Source organism: Misgurnus anguillicaudatus, chromosome 21 (genome assembly GCF_027580225.2).
Source record: "Misgurnus anguillicaudatus chromosome 21, ASM2758022v2, whole genome shotgun sequence".
Taxonomy (NCBI): Eukaryota; Metazoa; Chordata; class Actinopteri; order Cypriniformes; family Cobitidae; genus Misgurnus; species Misgurnus anguillicaudatus.
The window spans coordinates 186,314-205,741 of NC_073357.2; the positions used below are offsets into that span (position 1 = coordinate 186,314).

General features: G+C 39.7%; 1 protein-coding gene across 4 annotated transcripts in view; it reads right to left on the reverse strand.

Annotated features, from left to right (window-relative positions):
* Positions 1 to 3,113, reverse strand: part of elavl2 (ELAV like neuron-specific RNA binding protein 2) — a 36,052-nt gene extending 32,939 nt beyond the window's left edge. For 2 of the 4 annotated variants that reach the window (XM_055214614.2, XM_055214696.2), the window contains exon 1: positions 2,980 to 3,112. The gene's annotated coding sequence lies outside the window, so the exon portion shown is untranslated. Of the gene's footprint in view, positions 1 to 2,979 lie in introns of all 4 variants that reach the window. The other 2 variants (XM_055214780.2, XM_055214540.2) reach the window with 2 other exon arrangements.
* Positions 3,114 to 19,428: the final 16,315 nt, after the last annotated feature.

A 19,428-nucleotide genomic window follows, 5' to 3' on the forward strand; every position in this document is an offset into this window, starting at 1 on the left:
TTAAGCTTGTTCTGAAATGATGACAAATCTGTGTGACTAAAAATGACCTCTCCAGCTTAATTTAGCCAAAATAATGATACATTCGTTTTCATACTTTATATATAGACGTTAATTTATCTACTAATGTATTATTAAAAATACCCTAAATTATTATGCACTGCCTTCTGTATTGCATTCGTTTTGTACATTTACAGGTGCACAAATACTGGCTAATTTTAACTTCTTTAAGACACTGCTGTGTTCTGTATTGACCGATGCTCTGTTAATTTGCGCTTAACAAGCCTAAATGATGTTCTTCAATTTATTTTTGTTTTCTCAAAAATATATTTAGCTGTAGTATAGCTTGTGTTAATCTTTTTTTCATAAGGGGAAATACATGTAGCCTACCCTTCTACATTAGTTGACCTCATTGTTCTGGATTTTAAAAAATAATTTTATTTTAGTAAATGAAGGTGGTAACCGCGACAGTTCACAGTCATAGCTATTAATACAGTATGAATATGAACCCTGAACGAGCAACTCGAATTCAATTCCTATACAATTCGATATACAAATATTACAGGTATTAAAAGGTAGAAAAGGGATTTAGTTAAGAGCAGTGATAGATTTTCTTTCAATGCCGTTTTATTAATACAAGTGACAGGAGCAAAATTAGGTAACTTCCCCTTTAAGACCAAAGTCCGGATCTAATACTCTTACACATGCGTTTTCTCTTCCAGCTGTTTACTTTCTTTTACCTAAATAGTCGTGTTTATAAGGACACTTGCAAAGACGGGAATTTTGACGCATGTGTGTAACTTATTTGAGGCTAATACAGCGGCAAAATACTCACAAGCTCAATGAGAGGCGGATGCGCGACTTGCACGCTCCTTTCAAACTGAAACAGCTAACGCGCGCATATAGCACTGTTGTTTTTGTTTCAACGGCTTAAAATCACTTGTTTTAAAACTGCGGTGCTTAAATACCTGTACAAATGTTAAGTTTTGGTGACCACGCGAACAGCAATGTGATGTGGGCGCGTAACCTTGATTAGAAAATACTACGAGTTAAGTGTGTGCGCTCATTCTGCACAGACTGTTTAAATTTCGGGAGCAAATAAGGTGACTATAAATTGTAAAACATAACCCGCCAAACTGGCTAGTGATTTGACATCATTACCACAATATCTGGAAATTATTTTCATATTTTCATTCATTGCGACCCTGTCGTAGACCCCCCTCACCCCTCATTTTCAAAAACTCATCGGATCTAGACGAATCACAAGGATGACCTATTTTGGATTAAAAACGGCGAATTTCGCCGAAAGGTGACAAGTTTGCACCCCTGTTCTCTAGAAAATTAAAGAAGTGTGAGGGGCCTCCCACATAAATTTTGCCTAGGGCCTCCAAATATCTAGAACCGGCCCTGCTTGCGACATTACAGCAAGAGTAGAATGACAAAACTCTGACATGCATCCATCACATATATACAGATATATATCCCAGGTAGGAGAAAAATAGAGGAAAGTTACATAGCACATTCAAATTTGACACTCTTAATAACCCCGGGTCCAGTCGACCTGAACACCACATATGTAATACTGTGTAGTGTACAGTAATTATAAAGTTGTTTATTTTTATGTTTTTCATAGAAAATGAGCCAAGCCCAATGAATCTGAGGTTGAAACACAATCAATTGCATAATTTTTCTTTCAGTAAACATTAAAAACGGGTCCCACACAAGGATTAAAGCTTCCATGAGTTTGTATGCGCCTCGTCCATTACTGTATTTGTATAGCAGAAAAACTTTTCTCAGCTTGAGGAAAACCAAGTGTAGCACGTGAACTGGCTGAAATGTGCATGTGTGTGTCTCAATGATGTACTTGAAAGCTCTGCATTTCTCGGTTTATGTTTCACTTAATCCGTCAGTGATGTTATATTGCGCACTGTAAACACAATCAAAGCTTCAAAAACACAGGAAGAACTGGACCTTTAATCCGCCCGGATGATAGAATTGAGTATGAATGACGTCATAAAGTTCTCACGTATAACCCGTTCTTTGAAACGAACCTACCTAAAAAAAAAAATCGGACTTCCCTTCAAAACTGCCAAAGCGGAAGCGCAAAGACAACATTTATAAATCCGCGTCCTGTGAAAATGATGAACTGTTGAGTGTAAAACATGTTGAAGAAAAGCGAACAGGCTGTGGATTCATTAAATGATACGCAATTTACTCACAATCTCAGTCTATTCAATACACTGAAACTCCATTGACCTTCACTTAATAACCTCACGGTATTGCAGAGATATGACATCCTTCATACATGCACGCGCAACAAAAGATAATGTGTGGTCGCGTGTAAAGGTGGAAACTAAAACACAAACACAAAGTGTCAATCACACGCTATTACTGCGTCTGACCTCAAACGCAAACGCGCATAAATCACGCTGAAGGATAAATGTGTATTACATAGAACCTGAACCTCGTTTAATCGATTTAAAAAGATCACGGACACGCGCCATCTTTCCAGACCCAGGTGAAACTACTAAACGCACATCAACGGGACACCAATCAATGCAGATAAACTCCAATATAACTTATTAAACACTTTAAACATTGCAAATTGGTGAATAAAACACTTGTTGCGTCGCTATTTGCGTGTTAACTCTGTAACGTTAATCTCAAACCATTTAATTTACGCTAATAAACTCAAACTCAGTTACAAACAATTAAATCACATCATACGCTTATGAATGCGTATACTAAAGTAGTCTACCAAACTGCGCACTTTCAAAAGTAAACAAACATAAGTTAACGTTACTCCGTAACTTAAACCCAAAATGTAAAAACATTGCGTCATTTCTTATTTACTGCATTTTCTAATTAACGTTAGTGTTAAAACTTGCGTCTTTTTTAAACATGAACTACAAAGCGCCTAAACCCACACTTATACCCGAGGAAACACTTTAAATGACGACTTTTATAAAACATTGTTCTTACCTTATTTGCGCTTATAAACTAATGGAGTGCAATGATGTTTACACATTAAGGGGGCGTTGGCGGGAAACCGCGGCGCTAAATAAACTGGCATGTGGACGAGCCAATCAGAACACATTATTTTGACTCTGTTTAAACGCTATAGGACAATACTCGGCCATTGACGAGCAGAAGGCGGGACCTTCTGTGTTAGCAGGTGCGATAGATTAATGCAAAGTAACACGTGCACTTAATTTAAATTATTTTTAATAATGTTGATTTAATCGAGCTCGAGGAAATCCATGGTGCTCCCAAAAAAAGTTTTTGAGAGATTTAACTCACTTATGTATGCGGCGTTCCCAAAACATGACAAAAACACCCACACACTCATCATCTTTCTCTTGGCCATTCTCTCATACGGTGTGGGCGCGCGAACGCGCATGTGCTTTGTACGTGCGCGCGTGTGTTTACGCATGAGAAACCTGGTAAAATTAGACATTTGCTTGTAAACATTTTAATAAGGGAATAATCACGCGGAAATGCGTGTTTTGCTAAAATGTAGTTGAAATGTTTGTTTAATAACCGTAAGGCATAATGTCTAATTTTTTTAAATTCTGCAATATCCCTGCTGGAAATAACTGCAAGACCAGCATATGTTGTGTTTTGGCGCTGGTTTCCATGTGACCACCAGCATAATTCCCATGCTGGTTTGGTGTTGGTTTAGCTGGTGGTCATCAGGATAACAGCACCAGCATCCCACAATGGTCATATCAGCAAGACCAACATAGGCTATGTTGTGTTTTGGTGCTGGTATGCCGGTGACCACCAGCTAAACCAGCATGGGAATGATGCTGGTCTATGCTGGGGTTTTTTTTCAGCAGGGAAAACATTTGTGAGAACTGAGATTTGCTTGTGCTGTAATCTTCCTGTTGGCTTCTCAGCATATTTTAACTAAATTTAACATCGCAACATTCATAACATGAGGTAGCCTACCGTCCCTACTGAAAAATCCAGCAAAGACCAGCATTAGCTGGTTTTTAGCTGGTTTAAGGTGGCAGTAGCTGGTCTAAGCTGGTCAAGTTGATGGGTCAGCTCTTCTAGCCTGTCTTGGCTGGATTTTTCAGTAGGGATTATTTAAAAAATGTATTATACAATGCATTACACAAAGACTTGAGACTTGAATATTTTATTAAAGGGATAGTTCACCCAAAAATGACATTTCAGTCATCATTTACTCATCCTCATGTTGTTACAATTAATTTAATGTATAAATGAATCTGTTCTGATGAACACAAGGGAATATATTTTGATTTAGGTTTGTAATCAAATTGATCATGTCATGAGCCCCAATTGAACCTTTGTCACTTGTCAATGTCATTTCTATTGTTACAAAACTGTCAATCAAACTACGTTGTATTTTATCATCTTCAGTGTAGTGACCTGTTTCGTGTCTGCAGTTTGTGCAAAGTTTTTCATGCTTGCCGTTGTGTACATCAGGGGTGGGCAACGTCGGTCCTGGAGTGCCGGTGTCCTGCAGAGAGTTTAACTCCAGCTCTAATCAAGCACACCTGAAATAGTAAATCAACATCTAAAGAGTCACCTGAAAATACAGGTAGGCAAGGTTTTATCAGGGTTGGAGCTAAAATCTGCAGGACATCACCACTCCAGGACCAGCATTGCCCACCCCTGGCGTACATTATACTTGCATAGTTTTCTTCTATCTGTGGCTTTCTTTAAATGAAAAAAAATAAAAGGCTAAAATTCTTAAAGCTGCAGCCTGCAAGATTTTTTTATCATATTCACTGAAACCGACACTATGCTCTAACAACATAAAATAAACAGTTTTAAGAAAAATAAATCGCGCTTCTACCTCCACCTAGAGCCTGTTATTTGTTTGGCAAAAATCCTGGTTCATCTGGTCCAATCAGTGCAGGGCTATGTAAAATCTGCCTGTTAATCACGGTTCCCGCACACGCCACAGATCGTGGATTGAACGCAGCATGATGGCAGAGAAAACGTTCACTAACAAACTTCCGATTCCTCGGTTAACAACCAGATCTAGAAGAACAACCAAGGTAACAAAGATAGAAAGCTATCATTGCCCGTAATAAAACTAGGATCAGCTATACGCATTTGAAAGGTGGAAAGATCTATGAGATTTTCAAGGGTTCAAGCTGGATGCAGAGCTTGCCACATTTCTTCTCGACAGGTAATTGTGCTTTATCAACCATTGATTTTATTTATAAGTGTTATGTAAGTAATCTAAGTATGCTTGCACACGCACTGAGCTCAATGGGTGGTTGATCGGTGGTAGTGTGGGAGGGGCATAGAAATTGTAAACATTTGAAATCCTCTCATTCCTCCAGAGTCGCAGCTTTAAGTTATCTTTCTCTATAGTAGGATACTCATAAAGAGCTTCTCAACCTTCTGCTTGATATTTTAAAATAAGAACATTTTCTTAAATTATAAATAACAAGTTAAACAATTTTTGCTTATTACAAACATATGAATAGTGCTTTTGAAAAGTATGTTTAAATTTATGTTTTATCTCACATGAGATAAAGAGACATCAGTGGCCCACCCTATGTTGATATCAGTCGTTCATGAGCTGGATCTTTCTGATTCACCATCATCACTATTACAGAAGATAAAGCGTCTTACAGCATCAACACCTCCTGGTGTAAGTCCAATGTTGAGTTTGTTTCTACTTTCTTTATGTTATGTTAATCTGGATCACTTGTAGTGTGAACTGATGTTTGGAGAGGTGTTACATTCACTTTTAGAGATATAGCAGACGCTTTTTTCCAAAGCAACTTAAATTAGAAAATAATATTAGTAGATTAAAATAGTTGTTGACTTTAGTGGCTTCGGTCTAATTGAAATAGAGCATCACGAAATGACTTGAACTGCTTTCAGAAAAACAATATTTAATTTCCTTCAAAGAAAGTCTACAACATAAGTTAAGTGATGCAGAATCAAATTGGGCCTTTTTATAGGTCATGATCTTATTTTATTTTCCTGTAAAGGCACAAAGTGACTGAATTTGGTTTACTTTGTGGCATAAAGTAAATGAGGACAAAAATATTAATATATTCTCTAAATATATTAAATATTCATTTAACAAATGAACAAGAAGGGTGCATGTGATTCATCTGAAAATATGTACACTGTAAAAATATGCAGGATTTTTGTAAAATATTTTCATGTTACTTTAAATTGACTAAGTTACTTCAACTTCAATTTGAATTCATACGTTATGTCAACTTGCCAAAACTTAAAATAGTAGATTAAATTGACTTGCAAAACCAATTATATTAATTTCGTGCTGCATTTTCTTTACAGTGTACAACTTTTTAAGTACAGTACAGTTGTTATAACTTTTGGGCAAATTTTAATTGAATCATTAATGTTATTTAAGTGTTTTATTTACTTCTATGTAAGCACAGTGCAGTGTTAATGTACAAACTCTGTAATTGGCTGAGAATAATAAATAATCTTATTAGGAATAAAACGGCCTTGTTTTTAAAGTGTGCTGTAGGCTGTAGCTGAAACGTTTCCAAGGTGGTAAACCACTGCACTATGCGTCAGCCGATACCCGATCGAGTCCTGATGGATCTAAACATTAAACATAAGGGGGCGGCCTGTGCTCGTGACATCAGCCGGCAGGAGCAGCTAAACGTTCTCACTGTTGCATATGGGGGTATTTTTATCCATTAGGGTTTATAAAATGTTTTAAAAGAGTCAAAGCAGCACCAGTAATTCCTCTGTTGTATTGCATCTTGTTATCAGTTCTTGTTTTTGGTTTGTTAAGCTGTGTTTTTGGTCTGTGTTGCATTCATGTTACAGTTGAACCGCAGCAGAGAGTGTGTATGGACGCAGACCGTTGAGCAATCACCCCAGAGCTCCTTTCCATCAAACAAGTATTAACATGATCGATAATGTCTCAGGTATTGTGTTGCTTTCAGTAAACCAACAGCATATATCTTCATATATAAGTGAATCTCTACTGAGATTGAATCTTTACCTGAGCTGTTCGTAGTAAGAGTGTATTCATAAAACTAAAAAGATGTTGTCTGATCTTTGGTCTCCAGATGGCAGCAGATGCTCATGCTGAGCTGTTTAATGCCATGTTCAGACTAGTAGTTATAGGATGTTAGGTTTGCAGGTAAGCAGAATTAAGGGGAGATTTCACACACATAGACATTCAAACCTACTTTGTTTTTTGTCATTTTTGCTACTGCAGTTATTTCCTGCGTTTATTTCCTCACATATGTGTTCTTGGGCCCTATCTTGCACCCAGCGCAATTGACTTTGTCAGTGACGCATGTATCATTTCGTATTTTGCACTGGCGCACAGCGGGTTTTTCCCTCCACAGACGCACGTCGGCAAACTAGGGAATGAACTTGCGCTCCCTGGGCGGTTCAGCGCAAAAAAGGAGGCGTGCTCCGGCGCAAACCATCTCTTATGCTATTTTGCAGTTTCAAAAAACAATTGCGCTACTAACCAAAAAAAACTAGTCTAAAGTCAGTGGCGCGTTGCGCGTGGTTCATTATGCTATTTTAAGGGCGCATGCTTGACCATAATGTATAGCGTGCACAACGCGCATTGCTTATCTAATCTACACAGATGCAACAGTTATTTTTGCAAATCATTAATTGTTACAATAAAAAATATGAGATAAGGGAAATCAAATCATAAATTGTTACAATAAAAAATATTAATACATGAGATAAGGGAAATCATTGTGGTGAGCATTGTGGTGATAGTTTTTATTTATTTTGTGTGGCAGCGTTAAACAATTATCATGCAAATAACGATTAAAATATTTTCATACGTTTGTTGTGTGGCTGTATTACGTTTATTTTATCTAAAAAATAATTAAAATGTTTTCATAAGAAACCTTCATGTATGTGAACTTGATTTGTAGGTGTACTTTGGGGTTGGACCTTGCTTGCGTTTCTTGTGTCCGATTTCAAAGCCCCCAAACCCTTTCAGCGGTGAGGGTGGACGCAGCGATGTCCTCCTGTGTGCCCGGCGTGCCCGATTTATGCTGGCAAGCTTGGGATCCACCCGTCTCCTGACATCATTGTAGTGCTTGGCGCAGCTGATGAGACAATTGCGGGTTTATTTCCTCTCACGCCTGATTTGTGCGGGTTTCTCTCAAGTCCCATCCCCATACAAAACAACTTCTCTGTCTTTGACTGCTCTTACAAGAACATGGGTCTCATCGGCTGTGAACCGCTCCTGGCGTGCGCCTGTCAAATCCGTCATAATAATAGCAACCCGCCATGGAACTTGCGCCCTTGCGTTTAAAGGGAATGTTGGATAGTGTTCTGATTGGTTTGTTTGACGTTGCGCCCAAACCACACCTATGAATAATGAACCTACTTCAGACCAACCCCTTATTGATTTGCTCCCGGCGCAGGACTTATTTCTCCCGCCGGGAAAATGGCAACAGCGCCCAAGATCCGCCCACAAAGTCACTTGCGCTTTGCGCTTCGGACTTGTGTTTCAGATCGTTAAAATAGGGCCCCTTGGGCCCTATTTTAACGATCTAAGCGCATTGTCTAAAGCGCACAGCGCAACGTCTAAATGGGCGTGTCCGAATCCACTTTTGCTAATTTAACTATGGGAAAAATGATTTTTGCGCCGAGCGCATGGTCGAAAAGGGTAGGTCCTATTGTAATGGGAGTATTTTGGGCGTAACGCGCAGTAAACCAATGAGAGTCACAGCTCTCATTCCCTTTAAAAGCAAGTTGCGCTGGCGCTATGTCTAATCCCTATTTAGATGACGAACTTTGAAAACTGAAAAACTAAGCGGAGGAAGAAGATCCCCAGTTTAAGATTAATGTTAAATAATTGTGTTGTTTTTCACTTGTATTGAAATTGTTATTTTTTTATTAAAACCTTTAAAAGCCGTTTTCTTTTAGTCATGGAATTAAAAAAGCAGGCTTGTAATTGCTTTAATTGTATGCCTATCAAATATCATCAAAAATAATTTAAAATTATGTAATATAAGGTTTGTACTCTAAAAATACTTTATTTGTAACAAACAGTATATGAACAAATTACAAACGGCTCTCCTCACGTTTCAGCACTTTGGACAGCGGTTTTTTTAGCAAAGAGTTTTTTTAAGCATTACTTACAAATGTTTCTCATCTCGCCATATCCACAGGTACATCATATACAATAAATTCGTGAGGTAGCATTAAAAAAAAACATTTAAAAACAGACGCATTTGTTTAAAGCAAAGCATTTATTTACTTATCAGGCTGCAGGTGAAGCAGCTCTTTGCGCCTTCTAACGTCTCATAATTAGTCCTCATTTATGTCCAAGAGACTCAATAATTATCTTTTACATTAAATCCTTTAATCTTTCATATTTAAAAGCATTTTTGTGCTGCTGCGCATTTATGTACTTTGTGATAAGCAAACCCGCGTTGTCCTCCCGTTTATAGGCGCATATTACTAATGCGCTCTTTAAATAACATAAAACATATTGCGTCATTGACTTTAGACTTTAGACCAGGTTTTTGTTGGTCAATGGCGTAGTCTATTTTAGTTGCCTCAAAATAGCAACGCGCCAACAATGCGCCTGAACACACCTCGTTTTTCAGACCAGAACGCCCATGGGCGCAAAGGGGGCGCAAATGCGTTTGCTATTTAAACAACGCGGCGCTAAACGTGAAAATTAGGGTGGAAACTAGCGAAAGACACTTGCGTCGCGCATTGCGCTGCATTGCGCCGGGTGTAAGATAGAGCCCCTTGTGTTTAAGGATTTGTCATGGACCAGATTTGTGATTTTTAACAAACAAAAAAGAAAAATGAAACATCAATCGCATAATGTCCCGTGTAGTGTGTGTTGATGTTATTCTGTACTGCTCATATCATTCCTGCAGTAAGTTCAATGTGTGCAGGTGGTTTTATGTATGTGTTTTATCTGTGACATTAACATCGTGTCTTATGACAGGACATTTCTGATAACTGAGCTCTTGAATATTGATGTTTAATTGATTTATATAAGCATCAAAACAGTACACTAAAACTTTGAAACCTGCTGCTATTTGATTTGCATTATAAGGTCATACTGTGTTAACATTCTGTTTGTAAGAAGTATGCAGTGAGCATTATGCTTGTATTACATTCTCAACACCTGCCAAAGCCTTAACTTAATACATTATTTAAATATTGACTACATGTTTTAAATGACTGTTTGAATAGGAGCTTTTTATGTGTTTATTTTTCTGAGACAGATCTCATCTGTAGGGGGCAGTGATGGATCTTTCCTGAAACACCTGAGGCTCATACAGTACAGGACGGGTTGTGTCTAAAACATGACAAGAGTCTTCTCTGGTAGGTGATAAGGCATTATAGGCACACCTGAATCCACTGGTTGATGGAAAGCATTCAAAATCCTGTATGAAAGGTCAGATATAAAAGTAATTATGTAGACATAGTTTATATGTTTCGTGTTAGTCACGCAATGTCAATAATTCACCTTCTTTTAAAAACAAATTATCCTGTTCAAACAAACAGATAAATGGTTTACCCTTATGAAAATTTTCAAAAACCATAGTTAAACCATGGTTAGTGTAATAAAACCATGGTTTTGCAGATCAATACACCAAAAACCATGGTTACTACACTTTTACCACAATAAAGCATGGTTAAGGGAAAAGCACTATAGAGTCAAAGTGTTTACGCTACCAATTATAGTTTACTTTTCTTATTAAGCTGTAATACTTAGAAAGTTGAGAGAAACTCTACTGTATGTGTGCAAGATATTTATTTCTTCGTTCACTTTGATCATTTCATACACAAACAACCCAATTTTTTTAAATTGCTTACACACTAAAAGTGTTACTCGAGGTCGACTCATTGAATCCATTCACTCGTATACATGATCTTTAGGCCAAGCCTGCACAACTACAAACACATTGCGTGCTTTAAACTCACTTTGCTGGTGTAAAACAAACTTGCAAAACTTCTAAACACTGTTCCCTATATATATTAAACCAACAGGTTTTGTGTTTCATTGGGAAATTCATTTACTGATTGCTTACATGTGAAAACACTTAGAAGCTCATTTGTTCACTTAGAAATGAGAGCTTGAGCACCATAATATAGAAAGACTTTGTTAGTTTCAACAACAATGGAGGCCAATTTTGGAGAGAGAGTTAAGAGGACAAAGAGGAGGAGGATGAGAAGAAGTAAGACAAACTTGTCATTGCATACTGAAAGAAACCTTGCATCCGTTCACTTTGTGATTTTACACGATCAATAGACGACGCTTCATTGGGGGAAGAAGATGGATGTTCCCAGCATATCAGGACTGACACACAGTGAATATGGTCATAGTAACAGCAAACATTTACAACAACTGCAAGTAGACATCATCACTGACAACACAACATTCAGTATCATGAGTCAGGGGGAGTTTATCCACATTCAGCACAATCAGCAGCGCTACAGAGCACCATCTGAATGACTTCACTAGCAATACATACAAGGAAGATATAGATTTATTTTAAAAGGGACAAAGTACATTAATCAACATCAATAAATGTAAATGTGCTCAAATTAGGCAGAAAGGCAAGTTTTCATTAGTCATCAATGTGACAGATGTTATTAGGCCAAAACGCTAAAAAGAAAAAGAAACCAAACAACAAAATGAAGCTGCTGCAGGGCTTGATGATTTCATCTACGATGATGAGGTCGACTTTAACTCAAGACATAGAGAAAGAAACCAGCTCCGGTTCAGCATGATGTTCATCCTCCATCTGATGACTTCAGACCAAAGCTTGGCACATCCAGAAGTGATGGGAATAATGTAAGACTCATTGTTAATCTAATGACTTTGTTGCCTCTGTTTCTGTGTAAACTTCCAGCTCAGTTTGATTCCATAAAACACTATTTACAGGTTGTTAATAACTTATTTTGTCAAAACACTACATGCATTTCACAAATACACACACACAAGTAGCAGAACACATTTTTTTATTGTTTATTTATTTACCAGGACAGTGCATATTAACAACAGTACACCTGTAACATGCCAGATTTAGCCAATGGCTAATTTTCATCTGTAGTCCTGATTGCCAGTTGTACATTGGCACCCTAGGAAAAAGTACATTATAAAAAAAATTTGCACTGTTAATGTAACAAGTTAAAATAAAAAAATAAAAACATTTGTTAAATTAGTCTAAAAATAAGTTGTAACATAATTTACAAGGTCTTACAGTAAAACAGTAATTGCAGTTTACATCACACAAAACATTCACGACTGTAACACAAACGAGCAACAGCAGAACTTTTAGTGTTGACAGGACTGATTACAAATAAGCCAACGTTTCAGAAGTGATCGAAAGAGGCCATATGTGTTTATATCTCTGATACTTGAATGGTGTTCCACTCCTGAGAAGCCCTAACAGAAAAGGCAGACTGACTAAAAGCACTTTTTCTGTGTGGAATAATACAATCACCTCTTGACATTCCTCTAGTAATTCTGTGTTTAGTTATTCTAAGATTAATAAATCACGAAGGGGTGGCGGGGCCATCTCATGTAAGATTTTGTAGACCTGGCAACGGTTAACGAACTTTATTAGGTTTTCCCAACTTAAAATATTGCATTGGATAAAATGGTGCAATGAAAGTCTTTTGGTTTCTTATCAAGTACTTTTGCCAATTAAAACACTTCATTCAAAACATTTCACAAAAACATTGAACAAAATCCAATTTTGGCACTGGGCGCACATATGGCTCATACAGTCACATTCAGTTTGAAGCGCTGCTCAATTTTAAACACTACTACTTTTCTAATGATATAGTCAAGGTAATTTTTTTATTGCTATTACAGTATAAAAGTAAAGCACATTAATATGTTGACCAATTACAACACTTTCAATAAACATTACATCCATGCATTTCTAAAGGTTTTGGTTTGATTGAAAATCAAAACGTGTGTTAAATTTGATATAAAATATAAACAAAAACACATTTGTGGAGACAAAAACAACACATACGCCTGTCTTTGATCTATTGATTCAGGGCCTTGAAATGGCAGAGAAGTGACATTATGTTAGATTTGTGTATTGTGTGCTCGTAGTTGTGTAGATCTGAGCTCAGGTTTTGCTTCTTGAGTGTCAGGTTTCACTAACTGTGTGTTCTTTATTATTTTAGTGTCTAAGCAATTTTTTAAAACCTTTAATCTCTGATTTTAAATGAACATCTCTTACTGCACTACACAATCTGACCTGCGCTTAGACACACACAACCAAGTGAACACAAGGCCAAAAAAAATGTAGTAATTTATTTTCTACTATTACATTAATTATAATTAATACTGTTAACAAGGTTTTGTTGATCATAAGACATTTAAAGTCATCTAGCTCATAATGCTTGTCTCGTGCCTTTATTTGAATAAGTGGCCTTAAGGAAAATCTAAATTAAGTCAGATTTTTACTTTCATACTTCAGTATTTGGATTATATTAATAATTATTTATTTACATGTTTTACTGTGTAATTAAATTGAATTACAGAAAGTCTTAATTTTCACTCGCTCCACACACACACACGCACGCACACACACACACACACGCACGCACGCACGCACGCACGCACGCACGCACGCACACACACACACACACACACACACACAGACACACAGACACACACACACACACACACACACACACACAGACACACACACACACACAGCAGAAAGAAGTCACTCCATCACATCAACGCCTGACTAAACACAAAAAAGCTTCAAGTACTGGCTCATTGCCTTAATACATTTAAACATTGTCAAAACGCAATAACTCGGCCTTTAAAAGAAAAGTGTACTCATACAACACACCTGGACACACACACACAGTTGCACAAATACACTCACACAAATGAATGTGTGGTAAATGAATCATGTAATGTAATGTGTATGTTGTTATAAAGCTGACTACAGATGATTCTTATATGAGTCAATTAATACTGTAATTAGATTTCTTCTCATCTTCTGTTTCTCTCTTGAATTTGTGTACTTTAACTGAAGGAGGGGGGCATAAAGGGTTTTGTGGTCTTAACATGCGCTCTTACCGGACTAACTGGTACAGTACTGGTGTTTAATGCTGTGGAGGACTGATCAAGAAAGGACACAACCTTCTGTTGGAGAAGCGCTTCATAATGTTTCTCTCTGCTTGCTGACTGCAGTTTCTCTGTAATTGGTGTAATTGCTGAGATTCGTCACATTTATAATTAGACTGAGTGTTTGTGTTGGAGCTGCTCCGAGAATCTCTTCAGCGGCCAGAACCGTCATTAACCAGACACACACTCAAACTGTGTTAATAAAACCCCGTGTACACACACAAACACGTTCAGCATGGAAAAATCACATCATTTCATCTCTAATGGAGATTGTTTATGTGTTAACTTAAAAACCTTTGGGGACAGATCTACCGAACGGTGTGAGAGTGGTCAATAGTTTTATTAATGTAATTATTATTTTACAAATCATGTTACACAGTGACTGACTGAAAAAAACAACACTTCCTATAATCCTACAGAGTAAAATCCAACCAAGAATCACAGTTGACAAAACACATCAAAAGAGCTCAGCAACGTCTATGACCATGCCAATGAGATTCTCAGACTTTATACCACGGGTCTGTTGAATGCTGTATTCTGATTGGCTGAAAATTGTTTCATGGGTATGCATAATTTTTCTGTAAACTGCCCACCTGACCTTTCAAATGTCTCAAAATAACCACCAGAGCAATGTTTGTGGTAACCGTGGAATAAGAGGAATAATTGACCTATGGCTAAACCACGCCCCCAAACACAATGAGCCAATCACAGCCCACATAGCTAACCCAATACATTCGGACATTCTATGCTTACACATCCATTGAAATGCATTGCAGTTAGTCAGTTTTCATTTGTTTTTATACGTTTTTTCTTGTCATTTTAAGATAATATTATTATTTAAAATAATTAAACAGTGTGCATGGGGTACATACAACTCCAAAACTAGGTATCCCGAGAGGCTGCGCGATGTTGTGGATTTTTTACCCAAGCCACATCTCAACCAAGATAACGCTAAGTGTCTTCTCTGGATTAAGTTATGCGGTAGACCACAACACGAACTAAGTGTGGATTAAATTAAACAATGATGTCTACATCTGTTCTAAGCTAAGTTAACAATGTATTTGAACGTTATCTTTAACATCTCTAACGTAACGTTAGCCTAACATTAGAATACGTTAAAGTTAGCTTCTAGCTGCGATGTACATCATGTCACTTAGCTTCATTAACTTATCTGTAAATAACCCAGATAACAAATTTGTAATATCAATGTTGTGCTGAATGATTCATGTAAATACTGTAGCACCAAACTAACGGGGAGGTACTCTTGTTAAAGATGGTAAAAAGGCTTCTCCTGGAAACATATGCAACTTAGACCTGTACATATTTAATTTGATCATGATGGCAACGAGATGCGGTTTATCGCATTTACACTGTGACTTGTAAATTTTAGCCTGGAGCTGAAGCTTTTCATTGACCTTCTCAACAATAAAATAAAGCAATAAGCCTCAAGAAGCAGTGGGTTACCAGTGCATTTTATAACAGCTAAGCGGTGTTGTTAGGCACGACGCAAAGCAGAATATATATATATATATATTAAAGCAATATCGCTCGAGTAGGAGTGTGATATAGGCCTACGGCCTCGTGCCTCTGGCCTAATCACAGCCGTGAAGATATAGAGCTATATCACACGACTCTGAGAGCGATATTGCTTTTATACAACATTTCGACGGCACACGTTTGAAAAACGAAAACTAGAAAACAACAACGGAGTAATTTTAAAAGCCTCTTTGTTTGAGAACTACTTCTTCTGCCACGGATTTGAGGGCGGCCAGAATGACAGGTAACACTTTCGGCTGCTTTGAATCTAATATTAACTCAATGGACGGATTCGCCATTTTTAAATATTACAATTTCTTGGTCACAAAGTGTAGTTTTAAGATTAGTTCAGTCGAGAATATATATGTATTATATTTAAATCTACAGTCGATTAGTAAAGATAGCGCCTGTTTGAACGTTTGCTTAGTGAGATTCGGTACGTATGAGAACCAAAGCATGAGCGGACGTCAGTGTTCACTCGCCCCGCTGACCACCCCCCTCTCTGGGCTACATCTTTTACAGGGATTCCCTGGCTCTCATGCTGGCCTGATGGTCAAAAATTAGATCAAATCAGCAGTATTTGGTGTCATGATGAAACTATTACTTGTTTTCTTATTCATATTTAGTGTCTTTTGTGTTATTATTGTTTTGGCGCGAGGTAAAAGTTAATAAAACAATACTTCTGTAATGTTACTGTCACAGGGTGACTTCGGGCGGAACCAAAAATGGAGAGAAGAGGTTCCGCCCGGACATTTTTTTTTATGCATCAGTTTACTTCCTGGTTTCCAGGGTAACGAACGAGCCAAATTCACCACAGGTGCAACGAATGAGAGAAGCAAAATGTGATTGGAGGCTGAGGGACAGTGAAGCACTTAAAATAGCTCTGCTGGAACACAGGAGGGAAGCGATTGACACGAGAGTGATGCACACGAGAGGGGACTGACACGGGGGAGCTCCTTTGCCTAAGGCAACACAAAGACACGCACCTTCTGAAGAGCCCGAAGGCTCTGTTGATCCGGGGATCGCTAAAGCGAACGGAGAGAGGACAGAGGCACAGGAGGCAAAAGGAAGGCAAGCCGTGGATCTTTAAAAGGAGCACCCCGAAGAGTGCCTGTGGTTGTTGTTATGACCAGTGTTGGTGTGTGCTGCAGCGCTGAGTTAAACTCACCGGGTACGCAAGTTGGATTATTGGACTCTCTCTCTCTCTTTGTGCATCGTGGGATTTCGGCGGAGGCAGATATTAAAGACCTTACGGGTTGGAAAGTAAGTGGAGGCCGACTATGTATAAACGAAGTGAAGGAAGAAGGAACGTGCTATTGTGAGTACCCATCTGTGTAGCTGGAATTATCACTGGAGAAGTTAACCTAAGGAAGCGTGAGATAACAGAAGCACCGCAGTTGTGAGTAAACGAACTCATTCATTTGAATATACCGTGCATGTATTTTTCCTGGATATCTTTTAAGTGCTTTTCAGCGAGAGCGAGTGGCCCTGCCCCTGAGTCAGCGTGGTGGGTGAGCCACGGGATCTTTATGTGAGACAGCCGCAGCGACGGAAACCAACTGCTAGGCCGTGTTACCATCTCCACATTCTTGCCCAGAGCGAGGCGAGGGAAGACGGGCGTCTATTGTGTGCACTGAGCGTGGTGGGTGAGTCTTTGGATGTAGAAATTTCACTTTGAAGTGGTGCTGTGTATATTGCAGTGAGATTGCTGTGTCGTGTCAGACGTACCCCGCCTCCAGTCACTCGCTAGGGGCGCTGAAGAGGAAGACGGACCCTAGAATAACCTTGTGTATGATTATGCTGTGAGTGTGTTTCAGCATTGGACAGTGTGGAGTAGTTCCTGAAGTATTTTCGTAGCCAGACGCTTGGCGGACTTGTGTTGGGAGAGGCGGTGAAGATCTGTACGGCTGGCGGTGTGAGTATTACCAGTTACATTGCTACTTTACCGGTGTGTTGTCTACCATCACAGAGTCAGAGGCGAAGGAGATCCGCTGCCCCGAGGTCTCTACAAAGGGGCGCCCCGGTCCGGTCGTCGATTGCCAACAGGCGTCGAGGAAAGGGCAGCGCTCGACCCGGGTGTGACGGCGTGACACTTCCGCCCCTCTGTTAAGTCAACGAGGCAGCCGAGAGGGTTTTGGTCCCCGGGCGCTATCTTGGAAACCACTGCCGGTCGATGCAGTACGCCTAGCCGTACTCGTGAGTCCGCTACCTTGAGAGAACATAACATAACCTGTTCAGTCTGTCCATCAACAGGGAAGAAAGCTGTCGTCTGTGGAGAAAGAGAGAGAGAAATAGTGTGAGCTCTAAGGAGACCCGTTGTGAAGGAGAACCATACGTACCAGAAGCTGAAGTCAGCGACGAGGTGAGAGAACTAACAAAGAACGATTCACTGTGCCTTTGTGTCCCAGCTGTCGTCTGGGGAGAAAGAGAGAGAGAAACAGTGTGAGCTCTAAGGAGACCCGTTGTGAAGGAGAACCATACGTACCAGAAGCTGGAGTCAGCGACGAGGTGAGAGAACTAACAAAGAACGATTCACTGTGCCTTTGTGTCCCAGCTGTCGTCTGTGGAGAAAGAGAGAGAGAAACAGTGTGAACTCTAAGGAGACCCGTTGTGAAGGAGAACCATACGTACCAGAAGCTGAAGTCAGCGACGAGGTGAGAGAACTAACAAAGAACGATTCACTGTGCCTTTGTGTCCCAGCTGTCGTCTGTGGAGAAAGAGAGAGAGAAACAGTGTGAGCTCTAAGGAGACCCGTTGTGAAGGAGAACCATACGTACTAGAAGCTGTAGTCAGCGACGAGGTGAGAGAATTGCCTGAGAACGATTCACTGTGCCTTTGTGTCCCAGCTGTCGTCTGTGGAGGAAGAGAGGGAAAAACAGTGTGAGTACTAAAGCGACGAGTTGAGGAGGAAGATTCATACTTACCCAGCAGCTGTGGTCGGTGGAGACCCCCGTGAGGACGATCCGCTGTGTCTTTGTGCCCTAGTGGTAGCCTGTAGAGAGGAAGAGAAACAGGAAAGGAGAGTGAGTCGACAAATAAGGAGCTGCGTGGGAAGACGGCGGAGTGCCGCGAACTACACGCAGGTACACGGACAGGAAACAGTACATGCCCATATTCATTGTGATTTTATTCTGCCTCCAGGAAGGAAGAGGAGCGCGCCACGGGTAGAGGGAACCAGAGGCGGGAGCCCGTTCCCCGACGTAAACCCCCCCCCCCCCCCCCCCTGGAGGACAGATCCTGATCCTAGTTTTAAATCCCCTTTCCCCAAGTCCCTATATCTTTTAAATATTTAAATCAATAAAGAATATTTTTTATACTTACCTGTACTCGTTGTTGTCTGGTCATTGGGTTGGTTTTGGGGACCTCCTCGAGGTGGAAGTTAGAAGGGGCGTGGCTTAACCCTTAGCGGCCAGCCCCTGGCTTGTGACAGATTTTGGCGCAGTCGGCAGGATTCCACCTCGAGTTGAGTAACCAGACTAGCCCAATGACCGACAACGCGGGGCCCGCAGCCCAACCCCGTGCCATGCCCGTCCTGTTTTTAAGAAAGACCCTACGCCATTTTTACCTGCCTCTGTGAAGAGCCCGTTCTAGGGACTAGAACGGATTGGCGGGGGAGGATGTCACAGGGTGACTTCGGGCGGAACCAAAAATGGAGAGAAGAGGTTCCGCCCGGACATTTTTTTTTATGCATCAGTTTACTTCCTGGTTTCCAGGGTAACGAACGAGCCAAATTCACCACAGGTGCAACGAATTAGAGAAGCGAAATGTGATTGGAGGCTGAGGGACAGTGAAGCACT